The sequence below is a fragment of the Maniola jurtina genome, chromosome 5 (genome assembly GCF_905333055.1).
Source record: "Maniola jurtina chromosome 5, ilManJurt1.1, whole genome shotgun sequence".
NCBI classification, from domain to species: Eukaryota; Metazoa; Arthropoda; class Insecta; order Lepidoptera; family Nymphalidae; genus Maniola; species Maniola jurtina.
The window spans coordinates 6,740,544-6,767,373 of NC_060033.1; the positions used below are offsets into that span (position 1 = coordinate 6,740,544).

At 33.3% G+C, this 26,830-nt stretch overlaps 1 protein-coding gene across 5 annotated transcripts in view; it reads right to left on the minus strand.

Annotated features, from left to right (window-relative positions):
• Window positions 1-26,830, minus strand: part of LOC123865745 — a 112,369-nt gene that overhangs the window by 80,234 nt on the left and 5,305 nt on the right. For 4 of the 5 annotated variants that reach the window (XM_045906965.1, XM_045906963.1, XM_045906964.1 and 1 more), the window contains exon 2: window positions 6,856-6,881. The exons of the other annotated variant lie outside the window; for it this stretch is intronic. The gene's annotated coding sequence lies outside the window, so the exon portion shown is untranslated. The remainder of the gene's footprint in view (window positions 1-6,855; window positions 6,882-26,830) is intronic. 5 annotated transcript variants of the gene reach the window in all.

Consider the following 26,830-nt stretch of genomic DNA (forward strand, 5'->3'; position numbering starts at 1 on the left):
GTCGCGGGCATCATCTAGTAATCTATATCAATACTAATTAATATATTTGTAAAATAAAAACTTTCGGAGATAATTTTTATTTTGGAATCAGTTTTTGTCGTTAGTACTTGACTTTTCAAATAAATACGGAACCAATTCGGTTCGCGCTTTAGATAGTTCATAGTTCTAATTTCATACGAATGACTTTGAACCTTATTGCTAAACAAATAGAGTTATAAATCTCATAATTAATTAATTAAACTGGTCAAATATTACGTCACTATTAAGTAACCATAATAATTATATTAAATGTACTTGGTGTTTTAGAAATGGCGGTTCTCTTAAATTGATGGTTGATTGATGGTAAAGATTGGTCAGGGGAGAAGTTTGGTCGGGCGTGCGTCAAAAGCCGTAAGTACCTACTCATATATTTTATGCGTACGATTACATAATACGAACAGATAAAAAATGTCAGGTTACCTGGATTGATTTTATAGCTAAATCATTTTCGTTACCAGTCATAGAAAATAACTAAGATAGGGAGAGCACGTTAATTTTAGTATGAAGTGCAAAAAAATAACAAACAAGTACACCTACTTAATTAAATAAAACAAAATAACATCGTAAAATAAAAAAGGTCACCATGTTGACAATGTTGAAAAGGAAATTAGAAATAAGTTGGTAGAGACCATTCAAATTAACTAACCGCCGAGTTTCTTGCTGGTTCTTCTCGGTAGGAACGGCATTCCGAACCAGTGGTAAATTATTTGACCATTCAGAAGCACTTGTAAAAGTTTATTTGAATAAAATTCTATTCTATTCTATGCTATTGTATTCTATTAGGGAAATATAGCGCCCTATAAAATGTTTGAGTTCCAGTACGAATTTTAAAACTGTTACAAACGCGGCCACACATTTCGTTCACGATCGAATGTAGACTATCTGGAATACTAATAAAAATTACTGTTACTTCGTCTAGGCGCAAAGCTATAAAATAACTGTTAAAAATTACAATCTCAATCTAATCCTTACTGTTAATTGATAGAGTTCAATTCGGTCAATCTATGATGTTATCTGATTTAATGTTATAAGCAAGGCATGTCGGTTTGGGTGTAGGTAGGGTGTAGAATTCTTAGAACGAATTAGTGTAGGAATTTTATTGTTTTTGAAATAGGTATATCTAATTTTAAACAAGGAAGTAGATATCTTTTATAATGAACATCAGATAGGAAGCATTCTTTCTAAAAAACTTGTAGCATGTCAAATAGGTTTAGAATAATTATTCTCATTAGCAGACCTTGGTTAAATACCGGAAACATGCTAGAACCATAGAATGAAGAAGGACGCATAGTTCTGGGCAGGTACTTACGTCAAATATCAGGGTCCCTACTAAACCTTGCGAGCATTGGGCAAGATTAAACATTTAATGAGGAAAATGTAGCGAAGTTGAAGATGTTTTAAAATGTTTATGTGTTCGCTACCTGAGAGAAACATTGCACCTACCTGCCGAACTAAATCAAAATTTTCTGAATGTCGTTATTTTCAAATAAATTTTTTAGTACACCTTTGAGCATTTCGGCAGTGAAAGTGTATTTGTCATTGATTTTCTCAAATTGTTATAGTTTTAGACATCGATTAATAGCATGAATAAATAATTGTTACATTTTAATATAGCGGTAGGACTGCATGGCTTATTAAGTATGGGTCAACTATAAAAGCAGATTTAATAAAAACCTTGCGAGATTGTTTTATTTTTCAGGCACAGTGATTCGACTAGACATTTTTCTAGGTTTTCATTTTAGGTTTTGAGATGTCTGATAGAAGGCTTCAGCCGTTGCTATATTTTGTAACTTAGGTAGGTACCACTCTACCGGCGCGGCGGGTACGTGCCGCCAAGCAATTTAACAGTCCATTAGGATGCCGTGTAGAAATCGGTTAGGGTTATGGGTTTAAATGATTAAACTGCCATTTTCAGGTTACTCTTGTATTCACATCTGCTAGGAAATAAAATATGTACTTAATTCCATTGGAATTTCCTTTCTAAAAGTCTTAATTATTATTAATGTAGACCGCACCCTGGAGTTGAATGCCTGTTGCATTTTTTACTTTTTTGCTCGTTTGCACTGTCATTTTGACAGCTAATTCACCTTGACACAAATTAAGTGAGCACAGCCGCTAGTAGATATTCGTAGTATTTTATTTAACTTAAGGCAAAGTTTAGACGTGGCAAAAAGTTAGCTTTAAGTTTTAATTTAGCTTAGCTTTAAGGTTTTCAGCAAAAATATCTGCGCTAAGAAAAGAATTCAATACGATAAACGTTACTCTAACGGTATACAATTTATACTTTAATTTTTAGGTTTGTGTTTACGTAAATTCAAAAAAAAAATATGTTTAAAATTTTAGTTTTAGAAATTTATCTCGTTTTTATAACCATTGTACGTGATGTATAACCTAATTTAGATTTCAAGTCCATAGTTTATCTTAATATATATGTATGGATATATATTAAGATAAACTATGGACTTGAAATATTATTATAAATGCGAAAGTGTGTCTGTCTGTCTGTCTATCTGTCTGTCTGTCTGTCTGTCTGCTACGCTTTCACGGCTAAACCGTTGAACCGATTTTAATGAAATTTGGTACAGACATGGGATACATCCCGGGGAAGGACATAGGCTACTTTTTATTCTGGAAAATCAAAGAGTTCTTATGGGATTTCAAAAAACCGAAATCCACGTAGGCGAAACCACGGCCATCCTCTAGTACCTAATAATTATAAAGTATGCATAGTGTTTTCGTAACTCTGAGCGTCGAGCAAAATGCCGACTTTCACCGTTCACACTCCGCCCTTTCTACAGAAAGACAATGGCGAGGTAATTGTTTCAGCAAATTGCTATGTCGCGGGTGTAGTATGAAATTTCACTCTTTTTGTTGTGTCTGGTACAGATGATACACTTTAAGTTTTAATAGAGCGGTAATAAACATGTTTTAGTTATTGTATACCGTAGGTATATCAAGGCTTCGAAACTTAATTGAAGGAGAGCCAACGCGTGCCAGACCTTCGTTATTTTATAAAAGCTGAAAGTTTCTCTGCGATTTGTCCTTAGACACGATAAGCGATTATGAACTTTGGATCATGGTGGCTTTGGGAGATAACAGGTAGATAATTCTAAGTCTATTTTATTAAATTTTCTTCGGAATAGAATTAGAAATCACGAGATGCATTGCCAAACACTCAGTGACGTGGCCTACCCTTGCCAGACGCCCTTAAAGTTTAAAAGTTTAAGGGTGGCTGGCAGGGGGTTGGCAATTGCCACCGTATGTCATGATTCTAGGTAAACGGGAAGTACCCAATAGGTTTTGATTGCCTTGATCTTGACAGACACGACAGGCAGACAGACAGACGATGAAGTGATCCTATAAGTGTTCCTTTTTTTGGAGATACAGAACCCTCCAATAATTGAATATTATTGCGAGCAATATGAACTTGACTAGTAAACTTTACCATATCCGTAACAAATCGCCAGCTGCAACGTGCATATTAAGCGTTGTCGAGACGAAATCTTTGCATTCATTTTATGCACGCCTCCGCACAAGAGCAATGGCGTATCGCAATATCAGTTGTTGATTGTATTGTATAATATATTATACAATATATTTTATATTGTATATAAATAATTGTATATTTTGCGATTATACCAATGTAATGTATGCATTTTCGTCATCTTTCACTTTTTGGCACTGCTAACAGCGTTCCCCAAAAAAGCATTCAGGCAGACTTTTACCGACTCGACAAATTAACCCTAAACCTTTAATTACTACCAATAATGCGTGAGGTGTTTGTTGATTTATCCTTTAATCTCGCCGCAACGAAGTAACAGATTGACGTAATTTTGCACAGATATGGGATTAACATAGGCTACTTGTTATCCTGTAAAAATCAAAGAGCTCCCACGGGATAAAAAAAATTATACACTTAGGACCTTCTCGCATAACCAGTCAGTTCCTTGTTGAAAACTGAATGAATGCCCTAGTGCAGTAGTTTTTGAGATAAGTAGGTTTGCAGACAAACAGACAAGAAGAGACGAACTCAGCGGAGGGACTTTGTTTAATATTATGTTATTGTATATGTTTTATATATGTATTATATGTTATTACTTAATATTATGATCGTAATGATTTAGAATAGCATCAAAGTCAACGTTGTTTAATCAAGGCAATAAAATAACCCGTTAAAATTATGCTCTAACAAAGTCATAGAGTTCCATCCACTGGTACATCGTTCAAGTATAACATTTTGTAATCAAAATGAATTATTTATTAATATGCTAACAATGGTATAAGCATTGTTAGATAATTCACATAGTCAGAGTGACGTTTGATTGACTTTATTATATGCACAGCATGCATGTTGAAATCAATTACAATTTTCCCGGCTTTGTGCTTCATAATATTTATAATACCTAGTCGAAACATCATCTCACATAAAGGTCTAGGTTTATCCGAATTTGCACCAAAAGGACCAGAGCGATAATATCGAAAATGGTTTTAACTTGACTGATGTTCAATAACACTTTTATTGACCTTCTTTTATCCTGTCTGTCAAAAATTTTATCACAGAATACTTTACAGTTACAGTGCCTTTCAAGTACAGAAGGCTCACTCCAAAAACTTTTAAATAATTATGGACTCTTGTGATGACGCCATACAACTCAATTTAGCTCGCACAATACTGCGGCCTAATTTTTGTAAATGCCTCTCTTTCTATTGCATAAACTCAACTCTTATATACGCGGTAGCCATCGAAGGGGCATGCCACTGTAGGTAAGTAAGTATATTTTCTTGGGTCACAATATGACCAAGAGATCTCGGCTTTATATTATCTGATAACATGACTCTGTTACAGTATAGATGCAAAACTTATCAGTCATATTTCACTATGCATTTGTATCAAAAATATAGAGACCAATAGCTGAAACATTACATTGCGTAATATTGTATCATAATAGTAATGTTTTTTATTTCTTCCGTTACTTTAGGTTTCTGTTGTTTCTGTTATTTAATTTCTCTTTTGTTTCTGTTATTGATTTTGTTGTTGCTGTTATTTTATTTTTTGTTCTTTCTTTGTTTCTGTTATTTTTTGTGTTGTTTTTGTTATTTTATTATTTGTTGTGTTTGTTATTGCTGTTATTTTTGAACATTTTTTAAAAATAGGGTAAAATGTGCAAAATAAATAAATGAGAGATTCTAAACGTAACATTCATACTGTTTCCTATTAACAGTATGTTTTGTACTCGCAAAGAATATCAGATCATCTAGCTTGACGCGTAGGAACCAGGTACAACAGCTGATTTGCATACATTTGTAATTGTTTACATCTCCTTGTATGGTCCTCAGTCCTTACCCTAAATGGATAGATAGAAATAAGATAATCTAGAAAACTACAACACTTATTAATATTATGGACCGGATTACTAGAACATTCTTTATATAAATGGAAATGTTTAAGTTGTATCAGTCTTTTTTTATATAGAGTTATAGAGCATCTCTATGTTGCGACTTGATGAATTTTATGTTCTTTTAATGGCTTTTGATGATTCTTTTGTTATTGATATTATATATTGCGACCAGTCTATTAGTCTCGACTTCATACTGCATTAAAAATAAATATTAATTCATTACTTACATTAAATGTACCTACTTTATACCTACACTAAATCTGAATGTGTTAGATAATATTATCTTGCCTACATAATATAAACCATTTTCGTGAATCATTTTTATCAGATTCTAAAGGAATCGCTACAGGCACGTCCCAGTGAAACTACACAATATTGTGCAATGATTGCGACGAAAATTTTGCACGTGTACCCTTTCCTTATAATATGATATTCCACAGAAAGGTTTTTTAAATTCAGATACAAGTAAGCCCTTGACTACAATCTCACCTGGTGGTAAGTGATGACTGATGATGCAGCATAAGATGGAAGCGGGCAAACCTAGCCTTTTCATTAAACCCATACATAATATACCTACTTAAAAAGCTTTAAAAAAGAGAATACGAGAATCAAATCCATACAAAGTCGCAACATCATCTAGATGTAAGTAATTTGAATTACAAAACACCCATCGTGTGTGATTACTATATTGCGAAACAGACAGACGGCAATTTGCACTGATCAATATCAATTTTCTTATAATAAAATTTTAATGCCTCGATCATTATGGCCGGTGTGTTTCATACCTATTGTTGGACTAGTTATACCTATATATTGCAGCGTGTTGGATAAGTAATTTTTGGTGCTAAGATGACGCAATGGCTTGTTTTGGCATTGCTACTTTAGAAAAGCGAATTTGTTGTGATTATCACGTCACGCAATCGCAGGTCCACCGTATTTATATTAGTGGAAATAAGAGTACTTACTGTCAGTGATTTTTCTTTCGAAATTCCATTTTTAATCCCCGACCCAAAAAGAGGGGTGTTATAAGTTTGACGTATGTATCTGTGTGTCTGTGTATCTGTGTATCTGTCTGTGGCATCGTAGCTCCTTAACTAATGAACCGATTCTAATTTAGTTTTTTTTTTTTTTGTTTGAAAGGTGTCTTGATCGAGAGTGTTCTTAGCTATAATCCAAGAAAATCGGTACAGCCGTTTGAAAGTTATATAAGCTCTTTTCTAGTTACTGTAACCTTCACTTGTCGGGGGTGTTATAAATTTTTAATTTACACTTGTTGTTAATGAAACTGTCACCCATATTCAAACATAAAAAAACTGTATAGTGCGACATCGGTGACGGTGTGTGATGGCAGTTAGCGCACTCTTTTGGATGAAAAAGATAATTTAAAATGTTTTGCTAGATCATTTTAGAAACATACCTGTTTAAGAAGCGTCAAGTGATGATCTGAAAAGATAAAGAAAATATATTTATTATACAAATATGATTAAAACAATACTTTGCCCTTTTAATTTTTTCTTAATTAACTATACATTATTAATTATTGTTAAGGCTGTCATTCCTACAAATTTAAATTTACAATAATAAAACCTTTGCAAAGCCGGGCCAAGTCTGCTAGTATATATTTAAAAAAAGGTTAATAATTTCATTTTCAAGTTATAATTGCTACATAATATTACATATGCGGGTCAAGATTGGACACTTGGCCACCTGTTGTTATAGATCAAGTTGAAACTTACCCACATGCACACATACATAACAAGATATTTGAGCTTGACCTCAAAGTTGACCGAAAAAATAATACAAGTATTTTAATTCTTTAACATTAACTCTACCAAGAATTATCTTATTCCGCGACTTTATTCACGTGGATTTGCATTTTTTAAGATTTCGTTAAAAATTCTCAAAATACATCCTTGGTGAAACCTTAAGAATATTTCCTTCTAGGTAAGAATTCAAATAAGAATTGTTTTTTGATTCAATAACTAACACTAGTCTGAATTTTTTTTTAATAAAGATTTTTCTTCTCTCCATTTAACGACAACTCTCAATAACGTCATTAAATGCGCACTCCCTTTAATGTCGTTAATACATAAAGTTTATACTGCATCATTTTAATCAAAATGCTGGTAATGATCAAATGATTAATTTTTCAAATACCTAGCTAGAATCAAGAAACGCGGCGGTTGCTCTTTTGGGTCAAGTCTACTTAACCTGACGGCAAACGTCATCAAATCTCACAACACAGTACGAATCACATTCTCAAGATATCATGTTACGCGCAAACATACACACAGTGTATAGCTAACAGAAAGTGAGCGTGTCCTACATTATCACGTGGCCGCATTGACCGACTTATAGTAATTGTTACTTGTTTAATAAACTGCTGGAAGTGGCTTAGAGTAATTCACTTTTGATAATGGTTGTTATCACTCAACTTTTGACCATGAATACGGGATCAATAAATAAATCAAATATGTACTTAAAACAAAATAAATAATATTTTATTTCAGACTGAAAGTCCATATTATTACATACATTATATGTAATTACAAAGTTAGTGTGTTAGTAGCAATAATTCCTAATAACTATGTTAGTAATGTCAGTAGTCAGTAAGTAGTCAACCATGGCAACTCTAGTCGCCCAGTGGTCAAAGCTACCCAATGTTTCGTTATTGTGTGGTGCAATAAAGGATAGGAAACTATCCCTTATTGCACCCAGAATGCTGCAACTACAATCAATCAATACTTTGTTCTAGAATCATCATCATCATTGGGTTGATGACACCCATCACCACCTTACTACCGAGAAATGGAGAAGGATTTGACCATGGTCTACCTTAGTGGCCAAGTGCGGATTGGCAGATTAAAACATACTTTTTGGAACATCATGGAGGACTCTCAGGCAAGCAGGTTTCCTCACGATGTGTTCCTTTACCTCTTCCATTAAAGCATGTAGTATATAAATGCTTAAAACTGTGCGTTTTAGGCTACTTTTTATCCCGGAAAATAAAAGAACTCTCTAATCTAAATCCACGTGGATGAAGTCGCGAGCTTGAGCTAGTCTTGCAAAAGGATCTAATGAGAAAAAACGAAGTGCGAGATCTAAGAGAGTCAACCTTCCTGGCGCAGTGCTGAGAGCTGTGGTCTTATAAATTGGAGGTCCTGGATTCGATTCCCGGTAGGGGAAATTTGGGAATTTGTAATATTTAAATTGTCTTTGGTCTGGTCTGATTGGAGGCTACGGCCGTGGCTCATTACCATCCTAACGGCAAAACAGTGCCGCCAAATGATTAATCGTTCCGGTATGCTCAGTTTTTACACGGAAAAACTGATAAGGGGTTAGTTATGGGTATAATAAAACCGAAACACCCCTTCCAAGTTAGCCCGCTACCATCTTAGACTGCATCATCCTTACCATCAGGTGAGATTGCAGTCAAGGGCTAACTTACAAGTGATGAGAAAAAAAAGAGTTAAAAATAAAAATGTTTAGTACCTATAGACTAAGCTGTAGGTACGACATAGCTAGTCAAGATCAGGCAGCTTCTGTGTAATATTTAAATGAATGTACAGTTATCTGTCATATTCAGGTAGGTACCTAGTGTAACGGTGCAGGCAGTATCCAGGATTCTAGACCAAATTCTTGGATATCAAGAACGATGGTTGTAAGGTTAGGCAATTAGTCACTTATTGTGTAGGTATTTAGACCAGACACGGCTGGATGGATGTCCCGTAATGACCTTGAATGTAAAAATAACTCGGTTGCGGCTAATTAGGTCTAATGTTTATTATCTAAACCGTTTTAATTATTCTTTACTACCTGCCCGGCTAGCATGGGCAGTAGATAAAAATTATATCCCCGATTATATCCACTGATTTCTATGACATCAGTGGATATAATCGGGGGATATAATTTTTATCTACTGCCCATGCTAGCCGGGCTGATGCCCGCGGCTTCATTCGCGTGGAGTTAGGTTTTAAACATCATGTGGGAACTTTGATTTTCCGGAATAAAAAGTAGCCTCCAGGCCTTTGACTATAACCGTGCAAAAATCAATTGATGCGTTACTCCGTTGCGATCTGATTGAAAAACAAACTAACAAACAAGCACACTTTCGAATTTATAACATGGGTAATAACTAGCTGACTTGTATCGGCAAGCGCTTACTTGGGCAAGTAGCTTTTAGGATTAAAATGTGAATATGTATACCTACTTAACTCATCCCTCACGAAAAAATGTTCTGAAATCTGAATGATGGTAAAAACTGCATTGAAATCCAATAATTTATGAATAAATGGACCAATTACTGCGAATTAGTTATAAGTTAATCTAAAGAAATTATACACACAGTATTTTAGACATCTTTTTTTAGCCATAGTACTATGTTGAAATAAAGTAGGAATAGGTACCTACATTTCGTCTATGATTATACTAAAAATACATCATTATATTTTTACTACACATAAACAGTGTGATTTGTAAATTACTTACTTAATTGTTTTTCTGTTATTTTACTAAATTTTACAGGTAAGTAATTAAAACAGATTTTTTGTGATACTTAAATCTTGTTTATATAATAGTAGTAAGGTCCAATTATTTTACTAATCCAAAATAATGGAAGATGATGTAATCTACTGAAAAAAAGCAGTCGAAACTAAAAGGTTATCGGAGCCAATCTCGCAATTAAATCAATTATGGACAAAACTGGTACGTTTACTGTACGAGCAAATTATGATTAATAGTTTTGAAAAGACTATTAATCATTAATCGTTATGATTCGTTCGCGAGTGGAAATGCAACTGCATGCCGTGACAAAAAAAATGAGAACTACTAAAGAGAAAACTACCAACTATTTCTTAAAACTATCTTAGTTATCTATTTTGGCTAAATAATATTACAATCTAATCATGTTTGTATAGTATTACTATCCAGACCTCATAAACGGTTTAAAAATTGCATCTCGATGTACTTTAATCGGTAAGTTTTATACCTAATTAGTATATCTACTACCTAAGTACTCGTAGATGATGACCGCGCCTTCGTACGTGTAAATTTCAGACTTTTTAATAATCCTGTGGCAACTCTTTGATTTTCCAAGACAAAAGTACTCTATATCCTTCCCGGGATGCAAGCTATTTCTGTACTTCCCCAAAATCAGTTAAACAGATGGGCCGTGAAAAGTTAGAAGGCAGACAGATACAGATTCGCCTTTATAATATGGGTAGTATAGATATGGATTGGTTAATTTATTTTACAAAAAAATACACCTTCCTGAATAAGGGCCATTGGTAAGGTGGTAAAGGGTGGTGATGGTAAGGGGTAGGCAGTGGTGGTAAGGTTTGGTGGTGCGCTCTTGGAAAGGCCTATGTCCAGCAGTGGACGCATACAGGCTGATGGAATGGAACGGAAAAATATAAGGAATATTTTATCTGCTGATGCTTTCTTTTTTCTATTTCAAACAAAATCAGATCTGTAGTTTTAATTATTGTAGCTTCACTGATACCTAATATTACCTACGAGTCGACGTGACGGGCGGGACGCCACTTTTACGTCTGTAAATATCACTGCTGCCAGCCCTACCTGTTCTAAATGTTGTCTTTCCTTCAGTAAACAATTTACTTTGGCAATTTTGCCAAGACTTAGTTTACGCAAGTACTGGACGTTTCCACCCGACTACGCAGCAATAAGTGAAGTGAAGTGAGGAGTGACAGAATGAAATCCAAGGCCTCCGTGATTGATACCACTACCGCAACTTTCGATTTCGTAAGCTAAAAATGCATAGGTACTACATTACCTACTACATATTTGATATTAATTAATAAATTAAATTGACGCTAGTTCACGTTATCAATTAATCGATGTTATCATAATAAATGATCCATTAAAAGAAAGCAGGTAGGTATGTCTTTATTGATAGGCTAGAAAAGAGGGACCTAAAATTACACGGTCGGTAAATGTAAAAAGTTGGTCCGTGCAGGCCGTGATAAACTGAAGTTTCCGTCACTCGCTCCATACAAACGTAGTTCGTCTCTCATTGGAATTCTAACCAATCATACTCAATGGAATTTTGTAGAAACGTACCGGGAACTAATATATATGACTGTGGTTTTCTAGATTTCTGTTAAAATATTCGATTTCAAAGTTACGCGGTCTTAAAAATTCACATACAAATCAATCTTGAAAATAAACCCCTGTAATATTAAAACTACATATTTTTTGAAAAATCTAAAACACCACAGGCACAGATATTAGTTTCTAGAATATGTCTGCAAAATTTCATGGACTTTGGTTGCTTAATATTCAAATGAAATTGGGGCTACGATTGTATGGAGTAAGTGACGGAGAGAGCCCTATTAAAACTTACTCATTCTATTCTGGCAAAATAGACAACTTGCTTAGCAAGAGTCCACCTTTTACACATTTAGATAATATCAAAATCATTTTTTTTTTAATAAGAATATTAGCCATTTTTAATCATGACTAACATTCCCCTTGCACCTCCAACTAAGCGTAAAGCTTGTGCTAGGAGTGGGTACGACAATAGTGCAACGGGTGGGGTTTGAACCGCCGACCTTTCGGAATTCAGTCCACTCCTATAACCGTTGAGCTATTGAGGCTATAAAATCATTGTATCGACCAGCTATTTGATTAGCATAATTTGTTCAAATCCGTATGCGTACACGACAGAATGCGATTTGCAATGGAGTTGTCAATTTAATTATCGAATTATCTAGGACCGGTAAGCACCCTGTACAAGTCAAGGCTCAGATCATCACGCCGCGCTACCAGGTTGTCAAACCGTTTAAATAACCCACTGACATTCTATACCGGTCCAAGACAATGGTATTAAAACAATTGATTAAAAGAGCTTCTAACTACTAGCAGCCCATGTTACGAAAGATAATTATTCATCATAAGAAAATTAATTTTAACCTGTATACTAGTATCTGACACATATAACTGCCTGACGGATATAAAGATGCCAGATAAATTTGAAGATTCAAAAGTGCTTGTTAAAGTTTATCGAATAAAAAACATTTTTATTTTCTATTTTATTAACGTACACGCTTAGGGTGATGTGATGTTGCATGTAGATATGACGCATTAGATGTAGATAACAGAGAAGGCTTCAATTAAACTACCATCATTTTGCTTGGTGCGATGTTGCTTAAATAAAACAAAAGAAACATTTGAAAACTCTTTTATTATACTTCTCTCAATAAAATTGTAGAAAAGTGCGTGCAAATACAATATCCTTGAAAACTTAAATTTTCCATTAGATTTCAAGTCATTTTAATTATATTAATATCATTAGTTCCATTGAAACTTATCGTTAAATTGTATTGTAACGTAAGTACCTACTTCTGAGCTTGCTTCACTGAATATTATGCAAATAATAATAGATTGTTGATTAACAGACCTATACTGAAAAGTGTTCTTATAAAAAACGAAATAATAAAGGTTAATATTAGACTCGCTCCAGCCCCGCATAGTAATGTCTGAAAATTCTTTATTTTAATTATTTAATATTTATTTATTTGGGACACTAAATAATTACATACTATGTATTGAAACTATAACTTAAATCTATCAACCAAAATTGGCAAATATACATAATATAATTAACAACGCTATCCACAGCTCATTTAAACAATCCTATCAGTGACCTTTCGATTAGTTTGCTAGCAACGCTGTTATTTGTTAACCCCCGCCCCAAAAAGAGGGGTGTTATAAGTTTGACGTGTGTATCTGTGTATCTGTCTGTGGCATCGTAGCTCCTAAACTAATGAACCGATTTTAATTTAGTTTTTTTTTTGTTTGAAAGGTGGCTTGATCGAAAATGTTCTTGGCAGCTATAATCCAAGAAAATCGGTTCAGTCGTTTGAAAGTTATCAGCTCTTTTCTAGTTATTACTGTAACCTTCACTTGTCGGGGGTGTTATAAATTTTTAATTTACACTTGTCGAAAATTGTAGTCCTTTGGTCTTTTTTGTTATTTATAAGTGGCATCCATACTAAAGGTATTTCTATGGTTAACTTATTTTATCATTCGCTGCTTTATTTCTTCATATTCGTACTATCTGATCTGGTCATTAGGAGGTACCCGTCAAGAACTCACCTGTGTAATATTTTTATGGTGAGAATTTAATCATTATGACATCAGCACGATGTTCTCGCCTATTAAATATACTTCCTTATATAATTCGAATCAATTAGTCATGCGTTTGATGGTTTAACCATCTCAGTGAGGTTAGGGGCGTCACGGTTCATTTATGTTAAGTGCACAAACAGTGAGAACGCCAGACAATTATAAACGTTTTACGTTGCGGCATGCTCTGGGTGGCTAAGGTGGATTATTTGCGATCATAGGAAAAAGTGACCCTAGAAGGGTTCTAGTTTTCCTTTTGAGGTACGGAACCCTAAGAAGAAGTCTGATTTAAGCAATAAAAGATACAAGAGAGGCCCCTAAGGCTAAAAGTTCCGCTTAGATCCGCTTCCATCTTAGACTGCTTCTTCACTTACCACCAGGTGAGATTGCAGTCAAGGGCTTGTATCTGAATAAAAAAAAATAACGTATGCAAATCTGGAGATGCCAAAGCCACCAGATCTACAAAGGTCACCACAAGTGTTGAATTGGTTTTGCAATATTAAAAATGCATGAGACGTCAAAATTAGGATCCAAACCAATAATTTGCTGACGTGAGCAGAGGTCGGCGTTGACGTGACCTCACACATGTTGTGTCGTTTTAGGAGCAATTAATGATTAAATAAATAATAGTCAATGTTCAAGAAGATAATGCAAAATCATATTGCAAACGTATCAAAAAAGTAAATAACTAACACATGACTAAAGATCTATTTTTATTACAGATATGACAATATCTAGCTTCATATATAATCTAATCTTGCAAAAGAAAGACGGATCGAATTTTAGAATCATGTAATTTCGTTGGACATAATAATATAATTATAGTACAAAGAGAAATTTTACTGTATAGTTTATGTTATATACTTTACTTCCTCTTTAATAAGCATAACAAGAACAGATCGCAGGTAAAAACGTGTTTTTTATTACGTTACATTTGCATAAAATCATGCATTATATAAGTATAGATACGATAAATTAATTTCAAACTTTATACTACATATGTTAATTAATATATAATTTTAAAATTATAATTATATCATCACTTCCTAATGTGCGGGTTGATATTTAAAATTTATATAACGCAAATATTAATTATGTAAAAAGGTGCATTAAATTAAGACATCTGTTATTTTGCAAAAAACGTTAAGAATTAGAATTTCATACTATTATTATTAATCACTGCTTTGGAAAACTCTTGAAGTGTAAGGTGATTGTACTTTTTTTCGGCACGAACTGCATGCAAAACAAAAAACCCCAGTTAGTATTAAAAACATGACTTAGAATCCTTATTCTCTTGACAATGACATTGAAATTTTATCTTACTTGTATCTTTATTTTGTGATGTAAATCAAATAGTTTTTGTATAAAGTATGACATAAAATTATTTCAGAATCAGTTAAAATATCGAAAATATTTCTTTTTGTAAATGTGCAATTTAAATAAATAATGAATGAGCCTCCTGTGCTACATTTACAACTACCTAAATATGAAAAACATTTCTTTGTTTGTCAATTATACAAATCAATCGCTTTCTGTTGTCTGACTTCACAGTTTATTAGGTCTAACCGTAATTGGATGTGCGTTAACTCTTTAGACAAGACGGTTAATATTAAAAACACTCACGAACTCGTCATTTGCCAGGAAATATCACAAATTACTATAAAAAAAAAATAACAACTAAACTTTTTTGTTCCTCTTTTTGTTAAATCTGAATATATTATTACAGTAGTGATTTTCGTTATTAAATTATAGTAATGAATGGAATAATTTAATATTTTTGTAGCTTCAAAGCCTTGAAGATGTATTTTTTAAATTGTTATTGTATATTAAATGCTTTGCTATCCAATTAGTAACAAAAGGTTCTATGGTTTACTAAATGACTTCTTACTAACGAGATGAAACAACTTAAAGAAATAATCTTTGAGTAATACAACCTTACCGTACTAAAATAATTTGTATTTTAGTATGGTAAGGGGGGCGGGGTTGTTTGGGGGGGTTGTTAGGCAAAAAGTTGTTAGGCAAGACAAGCGAGGTTTTGAAGACCAAACCGCTGAACTTTAGACCCGTTAGTCTCTACATACAGCTACTTGCATAAAAGGTTTAAAGTTAAATGCCGTTACTATTAACAAGTCGGCAACTATAAAGAGATTCAGCAGATTATATCTATTACTGACAAAACTACTATAAATTATAACAAAAACTATCAAAATCTCTCACGCTTATAAAAAAATTGCCACACCATTTGTCAAACCAGACAATGGTTGCTAAGCGTTTAGATGTTTTACAAGAAATCTATTGTTTTAATCTTTGAGAAAATCTTCCCGTTTCGAGTTATAATGCTTATCACTTTTCACAGCTAATTTACTTCATTGTTTAGCACTTATAACTTAATATGTATGGCAAAAAATTACATTAATAATAATAGGTAATATCTCAAATTTTAAAATAAAAGTATGGTGTTAATTCTGTTGCACACAATCTCTAAATTAAACTAAATTGATGGGACTAACTTCAGTGATGTGTCTCTGAGCTAGTCAAAGTGCACTCCATAAGGTTAAGATATTAACATTTAATAACATAGCTTCTCCTTTCAGCAAAGGTTGTCTGGAAGAGATTGCTCTAAGCAATAAGGTCGCCTTTGCACACAGTTGTTTTTTCTGTTTTTCTTCTTTCTGTGTTGTGTTCCTTTTCATGTGTTTTTTGTGCAATAAAGTCTTTCTATCTATCTATCTATCTATAGGTCAACATAACGAATTGACAATAATAATAACATAACATAGATGTGGAGCACAGCTATTGACTACCTAATAAACCAAAATAAAATAAAGTTTGGCCAAAAAACGTAGGCAAGTGAACTGAACCCATTAACAGATTAACAACGCTTAGTAAACCTTAACGACGCCTAACGCTGATGTGTTCTTTGACCTTCGTTAATAGTTTCTCTACCATAGTATCGTACCGTTGATGATGTGAAATAATTCAGTTTCCTATGGTGTTCAGTGTTTTTGCGGTTATTAAAATTAATTTACGTGTAAATAATTGAGATTTTTATTTGAATATTGTGTTTTCTTCCGGTTTCCTAAAACGTTTTCGTAATGACAAGCTTTCTATAGCTCGTGACAGGTCGAGATGGCAATCGGGATGGGAAATTATAGAAAAATAGGGCTCTAATAGAGCTAGTCTGCATCAAAATGTACTAAAATTTTAAAATACAGTAAAATACAGGAAAAAATAAAGTAAAAGTTATTTTACTATATTTTGTTTTAAACTAAGTAATTTTTCATCATTAATTAGTAACCATTTTAAGTGACGTGTTCCATAATTAGCCTAAGTACCTTTAGAAAGTAAACATTTCAATAGAGCAACGACGAAAAACGGATGTTTCTTTTCTTCCTTTTAAGAGGCGAGAGTCAGTTCTTTGTTTTTAACCGTTTTCTAAAACTCCTTAACGGTGAAAGGGTAAACAGCTACTAAAATAAAGCTTTGAAATGTTTAACTGTTCACTCTGTAAACTTAATAGTAAAAAATTGGGCGAAAATTTACATACGCCAAAATAAATTTTGTAACTTTTAAGTCATATTTAACCTACTAAAATCATAAAAAAAACTAACTTCACTCGCGCTTTTTGAAAATTGGTGAGTGGGTGAAATTCCCAAAATCCTGAAACACGTATTTCTTTATTTTTAACCGAAAGCGCAAATAGGTACCAATTTTTATGAATAGGTAAAACTGACGGTCTTTCATAGAAACTTGTACCGTCTATTTAACCGCCCTAGGGATGGAAATTCGAAAAGGTAGGATATGTGTTGATAGACCAGTCAGCCAGGAGAAGTTTTCTCATTTATGTACCTACTGCAGACGATTGAATACTCTTACATAGTTATAAATCTGGCCTACAAAATAACAGTTAATACCGGGGAATTTCTAGTTTGAAGAAAAAGTCAACAGTCGGGTTTGCTTTAATCTCCTTTGTGATAAAAATTACGTTCCCAAGTTTACAATATACGTTTGATGACTCGAGAGTGTAAATAAAAAGTTGAAAAAACTTATCCTCATATTTGTGTGTTAATTAAACTTTACATAGTATGTCAAACTGGTTAGATCACGGAATGGAGGGTTCAAATATTTGATTGTAACACTAACGAGAATACAATCTTTTTTAGTAAAACGTGTTTTATTAAAATAAAATAAGAATAAAATATGTGTATCCATATTCGGCTTATTACGACAAAAAGATTTAGACTAGGTACTAGGTTATCCCGGCATGTACCTACTGCTATGCGATTCGCGTCACTCGCCACCTGTGTTGTACCTTTATTGATGGTAATAAGTCTGAAAACTTCAGGTAAGTGCTAATTACAACTGTACAAAGTTTCCACTCAATCGGATGGAGAATACCTACGCGAACACACAGGTAATGAACAGACAGACAAAATTTTTGAAAGGATCTTTGAATCTCTATGAGAATAGGCCAGCTAAGATTTTTGGGGGCTTCTTTTTCGTAGCAGTCTAAATTGGCAAAAATACTTATCACATCTGTACTACCTATACCTAAGAGCTAAAAAAGATTACGATATTAAAGTGAAAAATGTTTTTATAAACCCCTTTAATTGTTCGAGGTAGAGTAGGCCTAAGGAGAAAGATAACTTTTACTGTGGATTTAATTACAGCTGAGATCTAACTCATTTTTCAATATACCTACCCGAGAAAAAATTGTTTTATCATTAAAGTAACAAAGGATGAGGCCAAATGAGATCATTTCAACTCATCCATCATATTTCGATACATCAATCAATTTGTCCGTGCGTATCCTTGGCTCACACCCACATTCGCATTGTTGTATTTGTGTTTTTATTTAACCGTGTTAGGTGTTATGTAAACAAGTGTAAATTAAAAATTTATAACACCCCCGACGATCCAAAGTATTTGAGTTTTCCAAAACATCATTTTCAAATAAATAATTATGTATTTAGGCAACGTCCATCTTGACAGCTTGACATTTGTCAATTGACATAATATTAAGAACCTAACGGTTATCTAACCTTCTTTTCTACAAGAAAACTAGAAAAGAGCTGATAACTCTTAAACGGCTGAACCAATTTTTTTGGATTATAGCTAAGAACACTCTCGATCAAGCCACCTTTCAAACAAAAAAAACTAAATTAAAATCGGTTCATTCGTTTAGACGCTACGATGCCACAGACAGATACACAGATACACAGATACACAGACACACAGATACACAGATACACACGTCAAACTTATAACACCCCTCTTTTTGGGTCGGGGGTTAAAAATAAGTAGGTAACGATACCTACCTACCTAATCACGATGGAATGTTTCTTCAAAGTAAATATTGAGCCTTGGGGTAAGTTTTTGAGTTGAGCTACTATTATTATTACTACGATACATTTATCTTCGTCAATTATAATTACGTAGTTATTTTTGCTTGTTTTACTTCAGAATCCTAAAAATTAGGTGCATATTTTTGCAACTCAAAATTATTTTAAAGATTAATTTCAACTCAAGTAATAAGTTTGTTAACTTGAAACTTAACCAAAGTGTAAAATATAATTTATCTTGAAATACAGTTTTAGATTCCCAGATGCTAATGGCCGGGCATCGAACCTAGTACCATCAATTGCAAGACGGGGTAATTACTACTAATGCACCGGAACTATGCTTGGAAGTTAGATATGCAAATTGTTTTTAATTCCTAAAGTCCTGGACTATTAATTGGTTAAGACTAATGATATACCGAACATTATTCAAGCATTTGAAAAGGGTTTTCTAGTTAGAAATAAATTAATGTAGGTAGGTATTTTACGTTATGGTAATTAATTAACGTAGGAACAATTATTATCTCAAATGAGTACCTACTTTAAATTAATTTATGTTTTGTGACACATCCCAATAATCGATTTTAAAATCTATAAAATATTTTTACTCGACATGACGCATTCTAAGTTCCTTCTGAAAATACCATTCCATTCTTCAATAAAACACAAGTGTAAATTAAAAATTTATGACACCAGTTACAGTAACTAGAAAAGAGCTGATAACTTTAAAACGGCTGAAACGATTTTCTTGGATTATAGCTAAGAACACTCTCGATCAAGCCAAAAAAACTAAATTAAAATCGGTTCATTAGTTTAGGAGCTACGATGCCACAGACAGATACACATATACACAGATACACACGTAAAACTTATAACACCCTTCTTTTTGGATAGGGGGTTAAAAAAGCGGAATTATCAAGGTAATCTGCAATATCCACCATTTTAGGTAATTTGAGTATTTACCTATTTATCTCTATAGAATAGATATTTTTATTTGAGTGGTCCAGATGGAAAAATATACCCAGTACTTACTACTTAGATTTATTTTAACATTATGGGTGGGATACAGTAGAGTTCCTAGTAAATCTTGGGCCAATATTTTTCAGGGCCAGTTAGCGCATTGCAGCCGAATTCACGAGCAGTGGTACTCATTAGTTCATTGTAATACACTGGATCAAATATGTGTTTACCTTTGTCAGAGGTCTTTTGTGTTCCTGTTGCACCTCTGACGGCGTAAGGACACCTCATTGGTCCTGGAGGATGCTCTGGCAGGTGTCGTGAGATTGCGCGACGCCTCCGGTTTCGTAGACCAGTGGTTCAGCTATCAAGCGATGAGAAAGAACGTGGACTTTTAGTTGCTATTAGTTCGACAAAACCTCCGTGTCTACCCAAGCGTAGTTGTATCGAATTCTTCCAGTCTGTCCCCCTGCTCTGTCCCCTCAGGTGGACAGATAGGATAAATAGTTCGATCTGTCCCCCTACTACCAACGAGGGGATAGATAGAACTAATCCATGTGGATTTCCCCACGAAAATAGGGGTTATATAGCAACTTCTAGCAGTAGACAAATAACACGATGTACCTACGCCATGTTTCCTATCTCATAATATCTCGGTCAAGTACCTATTAGAATTTGGTATTTTCACAAGAGTATTTATATCGGCCAATATCGTAATATTTATTAGGTTATCAGCTGACACGATTTCCTAGGATATATTAGTACGATAAGGTTAGGGTTGCCAATTATCGTAGATTGAAAAAATAGTACCACATATAGGCAAAAGTATGAGAAATCATCAATAGTTGCTTATTACATATTACTCTATTAAGCTTGTTTATCCTCACATAATATTTTCGAGAAAAATAGTTTAATGCTGAAAAATAGACAGATTTGTTGCAATAGGTTACAGTTACCTAAAGTGTACAAAATCTCGAAAAGTGGACAGTAGTAACCCTAAAATATAAGACATATCTCAGATTTTATCAATAATATGGAAATTCTGATAACATCAATAAAAACTAGGACTTATCAGTTAATATTTGAAAAGTACGTAATGCATAAGCCATATAAGTACCAATTAATATACCTTTTTTTAATTAAGATCATAAAGCTCAAAATTCAAAAACCATAATCTGACTACATTTCTTAAATATACATACCACCACGCAGGAACGACAAACATAAAACAACATTTTAAAACATTATATTTTCATTATCATCATGATCAACCCATTGCTGGCTCACTACTGAGAACGGGTCTCCTCTCAGAACGAGAAGGGTTTGACCATACGATATTTAAATTAACATTTTTTTTTGTCAAATTCTGAGGGATTTGATAAACCGATAAACAGATATACGCAGACCACACTTACCCTTAAGTGCCCGTAGTCGGGTAAAAAATTGAAAATTTTATTATAGTTGTCAAGAAATGCGAACGTGACTAAAACATTCCGTCCTCCATATTTGCATGATGACCAATTTAGATTCTTGACCTTTCGAACGAAAGATATAACATTTTATATACTTACGTGATGCATTTGTTTTTGATAACAATAATATGAGCAAATGCAGATTTTACGTTTCACGTTTAAACGTTGTTGAGTTGAGATACTTTTGTTTCATGTAACTAAAACATAAAGGTTTTGTGGTTTTTAAAAAACTAGGAGTTAGAACAAAAAACTATGATAGATACAGGATCAAAATTGCCTCCGCATGGGTAGGTAACATAATATCTATATTTGACCAAATAATTATGTAATAAATAAATTACCTTAATAACCCAGCATCGTGAAATGTTCTAAATGACTAATCCGCAAAAAAAGTCATTTAGAAAATTCAAAAATTATAGGTGAATTTGCTCTTTACTTCTTACTTTTTACAGATTTTATATAGAAGCATAGAAAATATAACAGCTTGATATATAAAAATAGATTTTAACAAATAAAAATAAAAAAGGTGATACATTTTTCCGTTCCTGGAAACAAGCTGTCAGCGTAGATATTATAAGCTGTAGGATGATGAATGTGAAGGGAACTCATAAATCAAGCAAAAGTCAAGCAGCTCGGCTTGCGACCTGTTTAATATGGTCCCTTGACGGGATTCTAACAGGGAGATAATAGGATTTAAGGTTTCTACGCACAGAAGTTTTATATTTGTGAAAACACAATTTTATAGCTTTTTAAGAACTGTTATAACTTGTTCCATATTATTACCCGGAGATTTTCTGTAACATGGGACATGTTTTATGGTTTCTCTTTCTACGTACCGGAGGTTTTTTTTTTGTAAGGACTGTAATTTTTTCCATAGCATGTCCTATATATTCCTAAATTATTTGAATATTTATTCTTGTGTATTAACGCTCTTTATAACAATATCGTATATCTGTTAGGCATACTCTTAGTAGGTGCAGTAGGTAATTAATTTTCGGTCTTTTAATATTATGTACGAGTAAGAGTGAAATAATTTCAATAAATGTGATGAAATAATACTTAATGAGGGAGATAAATGGTTAAAAGTTTCTAGACACAGAATTTTTATCAAAAAACTGTATAAATATACTTATTTTTCTTTTTAATCAGAAGTTTTAATCCAATATGTTGACGCTAGTTGGACTTTTAACTTCCTTTTTAAACAACGTTCAACCTTTTCAAAGGAATTCGAAACAGAGGTAGATTTCTTTTGACGATTCAAAAGCACGTATAAAAGTTTACGTTTGAATAATAAATCTTTGCGTTTCTTTTTTAAGCGTAGTTTAAGTCTTCATTTTTGTATTTTCAAGTTATGTACGCCTTTATTTTATAAAAATAAAATGAATTAATTAATTTATAAAGTTGGCGAGGTTATTTCAAAAATGAAAGTACTACCCAGTACAACAGGGGTTTTACAACTAATTCTGAGAAGAATACTGATCGATACCATCCCAGGAATCTGACTAATTTTTACACGCAATTGACCTTTAAAAGAAGATATAAAACGATGATGTGTTTAATTCCTATATATATGACGCCACAATTATTGGAAGGAAATCGAAGTTGTGACCTCAGGTGCATCAAGTAGCTCACGATTTGTAAAATGAGCAATCAGCAATTACCTATTAAACAAAAAAACGCGGATGTTCTACGCAGTTGTAATTTTTTTGCCCGCTAGATAAGTATCGTAATCGCCTCATCACCTGACGAAAATTCACGATTGTTATCTATAATTAATACATAAATAAGAGACTGACTGATTCACAGCCTAAATTCTAGAAACTTGAAACATGTAGCTTATTTTCATGTAGGTTTTTTACCTAAAAAGATTTTAAGAAATTCCAGCCGAGTAACGTACCTACTAAGCTACAGTGTTCAAATAATAATAATAATTGAAACCATTTCTTATTAAGTATATAAGCAAAAATAATAAAATAATAATAAATAGTCAAAGTCAAAGTCAAAATCATTTATTCAAAGTAGGTACAATTGTACGATATAGTGGTGATAATTAATTACGTTACTTAAAACTAAAGCTACGAGGGTTCCAAACGCGCCCAAGTCTGAGAATAAATAACAAAACATATATCTTTTTTATAATTATTCTATGGATATTTGTGATTTGGAATGTTATTGTCTCAATGCTCTTTAGAATGTAGAACCCTTAAGTTGGATATCTAAGCCATATTATCTAAGGGTCTGGGTAATGGATAATAATTATTAGTAATGATTTTAACTGTCAGGTTGCAATAAATCTACATCCAATAATATCATAATTCAGGAATGTGCGAAAGTGGTCACAACCGAACGGATTTTAGTAATGTGATATGCTCTTGTTGCCAAGTTATTGTGCCACTAGAACGGACAAAATATATATTTTTAATAATGTAACTACATAACTAGGTTATTAGGTACAAAATGTCACGGAAATTGTAGAATATAACGGTTTTTAGGCAAATAAACAATTTCATACAGTGTCCATTCAAGGCCATGAATTGATTTCAGTTCCAGTTTCCAAATATTAGGTCAAAATTTAACAAACCCTGTCAAATGAGAAAAATTTAATATTAAGTAGGGAGTTAGGTAGTTTGAACCCCAAACTACCCCTTCACTTGGCTACGGCCATGGTTTCATTTGAAGGATGATTAGTATAATCACTTACTACTTGATGATATCGTGACCTTGGTCCTCTTTGGCAAAAAATTGACAAGTTTTATAAAGGCAAACATTGCTTCCACTGGGCCAATGTCAGTTTTGTTATTTTATCAGTAGGTACCTATCATGATAAGCTTTTATGTGACTAGGTCATGACTAGGTACCACTTACCTACTTGATATACTCATATACCCAATATTATTATTTTTTTCTGCTTAAACTTGTTGACTGCTTGGCATACATTTATTGGCTTTCTTCTTCTTCAACTTAGGTACATTTTGTCGCCCACTTTGCCCAAGACCCAATGTTGAAAATCTGATTTTGCTTCCATTGCTTCCTTGCATGGTCTCGAGATTTAGTTCTAGGAACGGTGATGTTGAGACATTTGTTATCTTGAGTGTGTAGCTTTATCTAAAGAAAATCCTACCCTATCCTATCCTATCTATTCTATTCTGTTCCCTTCCGTTCTATTCTATTCTATTCCGTAATCAATTAATGCTGCCGCTGAAGCCACTAAACCTGCGTGGTTTTCAGTGGTATCTAAATTACATAGCTTTTTAGATACAAAATTAGGCTTCATTGTAAGTAATCGGCCTTACGTCGTCAAACGGACTAAAAGTTTTAAGACAATCCCTGCTTTAAAATAACTAGTACCCAGTATGAAATAACAACACTAATGTACTAACAAGGAAGTGTACAGTTGAAACATTTAAACGCAAAGCGGTCAAGGCGTTCGCCGGTGAAATTGTGATATAACGTTTCGAACGCACTTGATTGTTACTATTCAACTGACACCATGGAAAGTGTTACGTATCTAATATAATTGATATCTGTTGTTGTGATGGGTTTTGATTTTAGCAGTCATGTTCCTTTATATGCAGGAACATTGATCAAATGCCACCCAATATTACAATATGATAAATCAATACCCATATTATTATAAATGCGAAACTGTATTTGTTTGTTGTTTAATGATTAGTCCTTCAGTCACGTTGCATCGGGGTGATGGGCTAACGTGGTTTTTTGCATGGTTATAAATAAAGACCTGGAGAGGGACATAGGCTACTTTTTATCCCGGTAAATCAAAGAGTTCCTACGGGATTAAAAAAATAAAATTCACGCGAACAAAGTCGCGGACATCATCTAGTATGTTGCATAAAATATAAAGCAAAACTAACTATAGATTTGTTACCGATTAATTAAGGTACAATTCGAAATTGCTTAACACACCATATTACTACCAGTCTTTTTGAATAAAAAGTATTTACTCACTGAAATAAAATAAAAAAATGGAATTACTTAACTTCTCAGTAGGTACAAGTTTCAAGCACTAATAGTTTCTTTGCTTTGCTCGAACTATTGCATCAAGAGCTTGAAACTTTAAAGCTGTTATATAAATAAAACTAAATTATTTTTCTACGAATTTCATTTTCGTCGGTTCCTTCATATTATTAGTGTATAAGCCAGACTATTCATCAAATTTAAATAAAATGTGGTAGATAGGTAATCATTGGCTTTTTGCGTAAGGATATGAATGACGATACGATAAGTTCTAAAATATGGCGAATAAGACAAACAAAAATATGACCAAAAATGAACAAAATTAGATTTATACAGGTATAGATAGATACTATTATCTAAGCAATTTGCAAGTCTTCAAAGTCTTCCGTTACCGATTAGGTAAAATATTATGCTACTCGTATTCGGTGTAGGAAATAGTACTTACAACTTGATACTAGTACTAGAATGCATGGACAGTGGCTAATGTTTTTATCTAAATATTTACTGGTCCCGATAAAGTATATACCGGCCATAAGAGGCTGCTAGGAATCAAGTAAGTTATTAGGACTACTCGAACTATAATGCTCAGGTCACACTTGTGCGGTACGTGGCAAAGCGAATGTAGCATTCTAATGACAATTCATATTTGTTAAAAGATGCCTGATGTACATTATTTTTTGCAGGCTACTTACTGAAGATATATTTTAGGCCAAATTATGAGGTTGAAGGATATAGGCTACTTTTGTTCCGGAAAATTAAAGAGAATTTAATGGAAAATGGGATTTTTAAAAACATTACCCCACGCGAACGAACGCGGGCAGTAAGCTATTAAAAAATAATTAGTGTACCTACTTATTATGTTTATTAATAAAAGAAGTTTTTACTTATTATACACCTACTGACAGGATAAAACTTAACTGCATATGAATGTCGATAAATAATGCCCGCATTGGTTTGCGTGCACCTTTATTATAACAGCAACATTGTAAGTAAGTATTGAGAAGGGTTGTCGAGTACTAAATATTAATATTCTGATATATGAAAATAGCAGTAAGTATATTATTCTAGGCTATGATTTATATTTTGTGACTTACACAAAGATAATGGTCGATTTCCGCAATAGCATAATTCAACTAGCACACACAACAATGTACCTATACCTAGCAAAATCACAAAAAAAAAACAAATCTACAAAAATTATTTAAAATCCAAACTAATATTTAAAAAAAATGATGTTTAGAACAGAGATGGCTTGGCATCTTAGCTTGGAGATGGAAATAGGCCATAGCCTATTTCCATCTCCAAGCCTACCTACTGGCTATTTTTTAACTCGGTGCATCAAAGAACTCTCACAAGATTTTTTAAAACCATAAATACGCGGATGAAGTCGAAGGCGTCATCACTAGGCAGGTACCTGTATTATAAATGCGAAAGTGTGTTTGTTTGTTGGTCGCTTTGTCCTTCAATCACGTTGCAACGCATTGACGTGATTTTTTGTATGGAT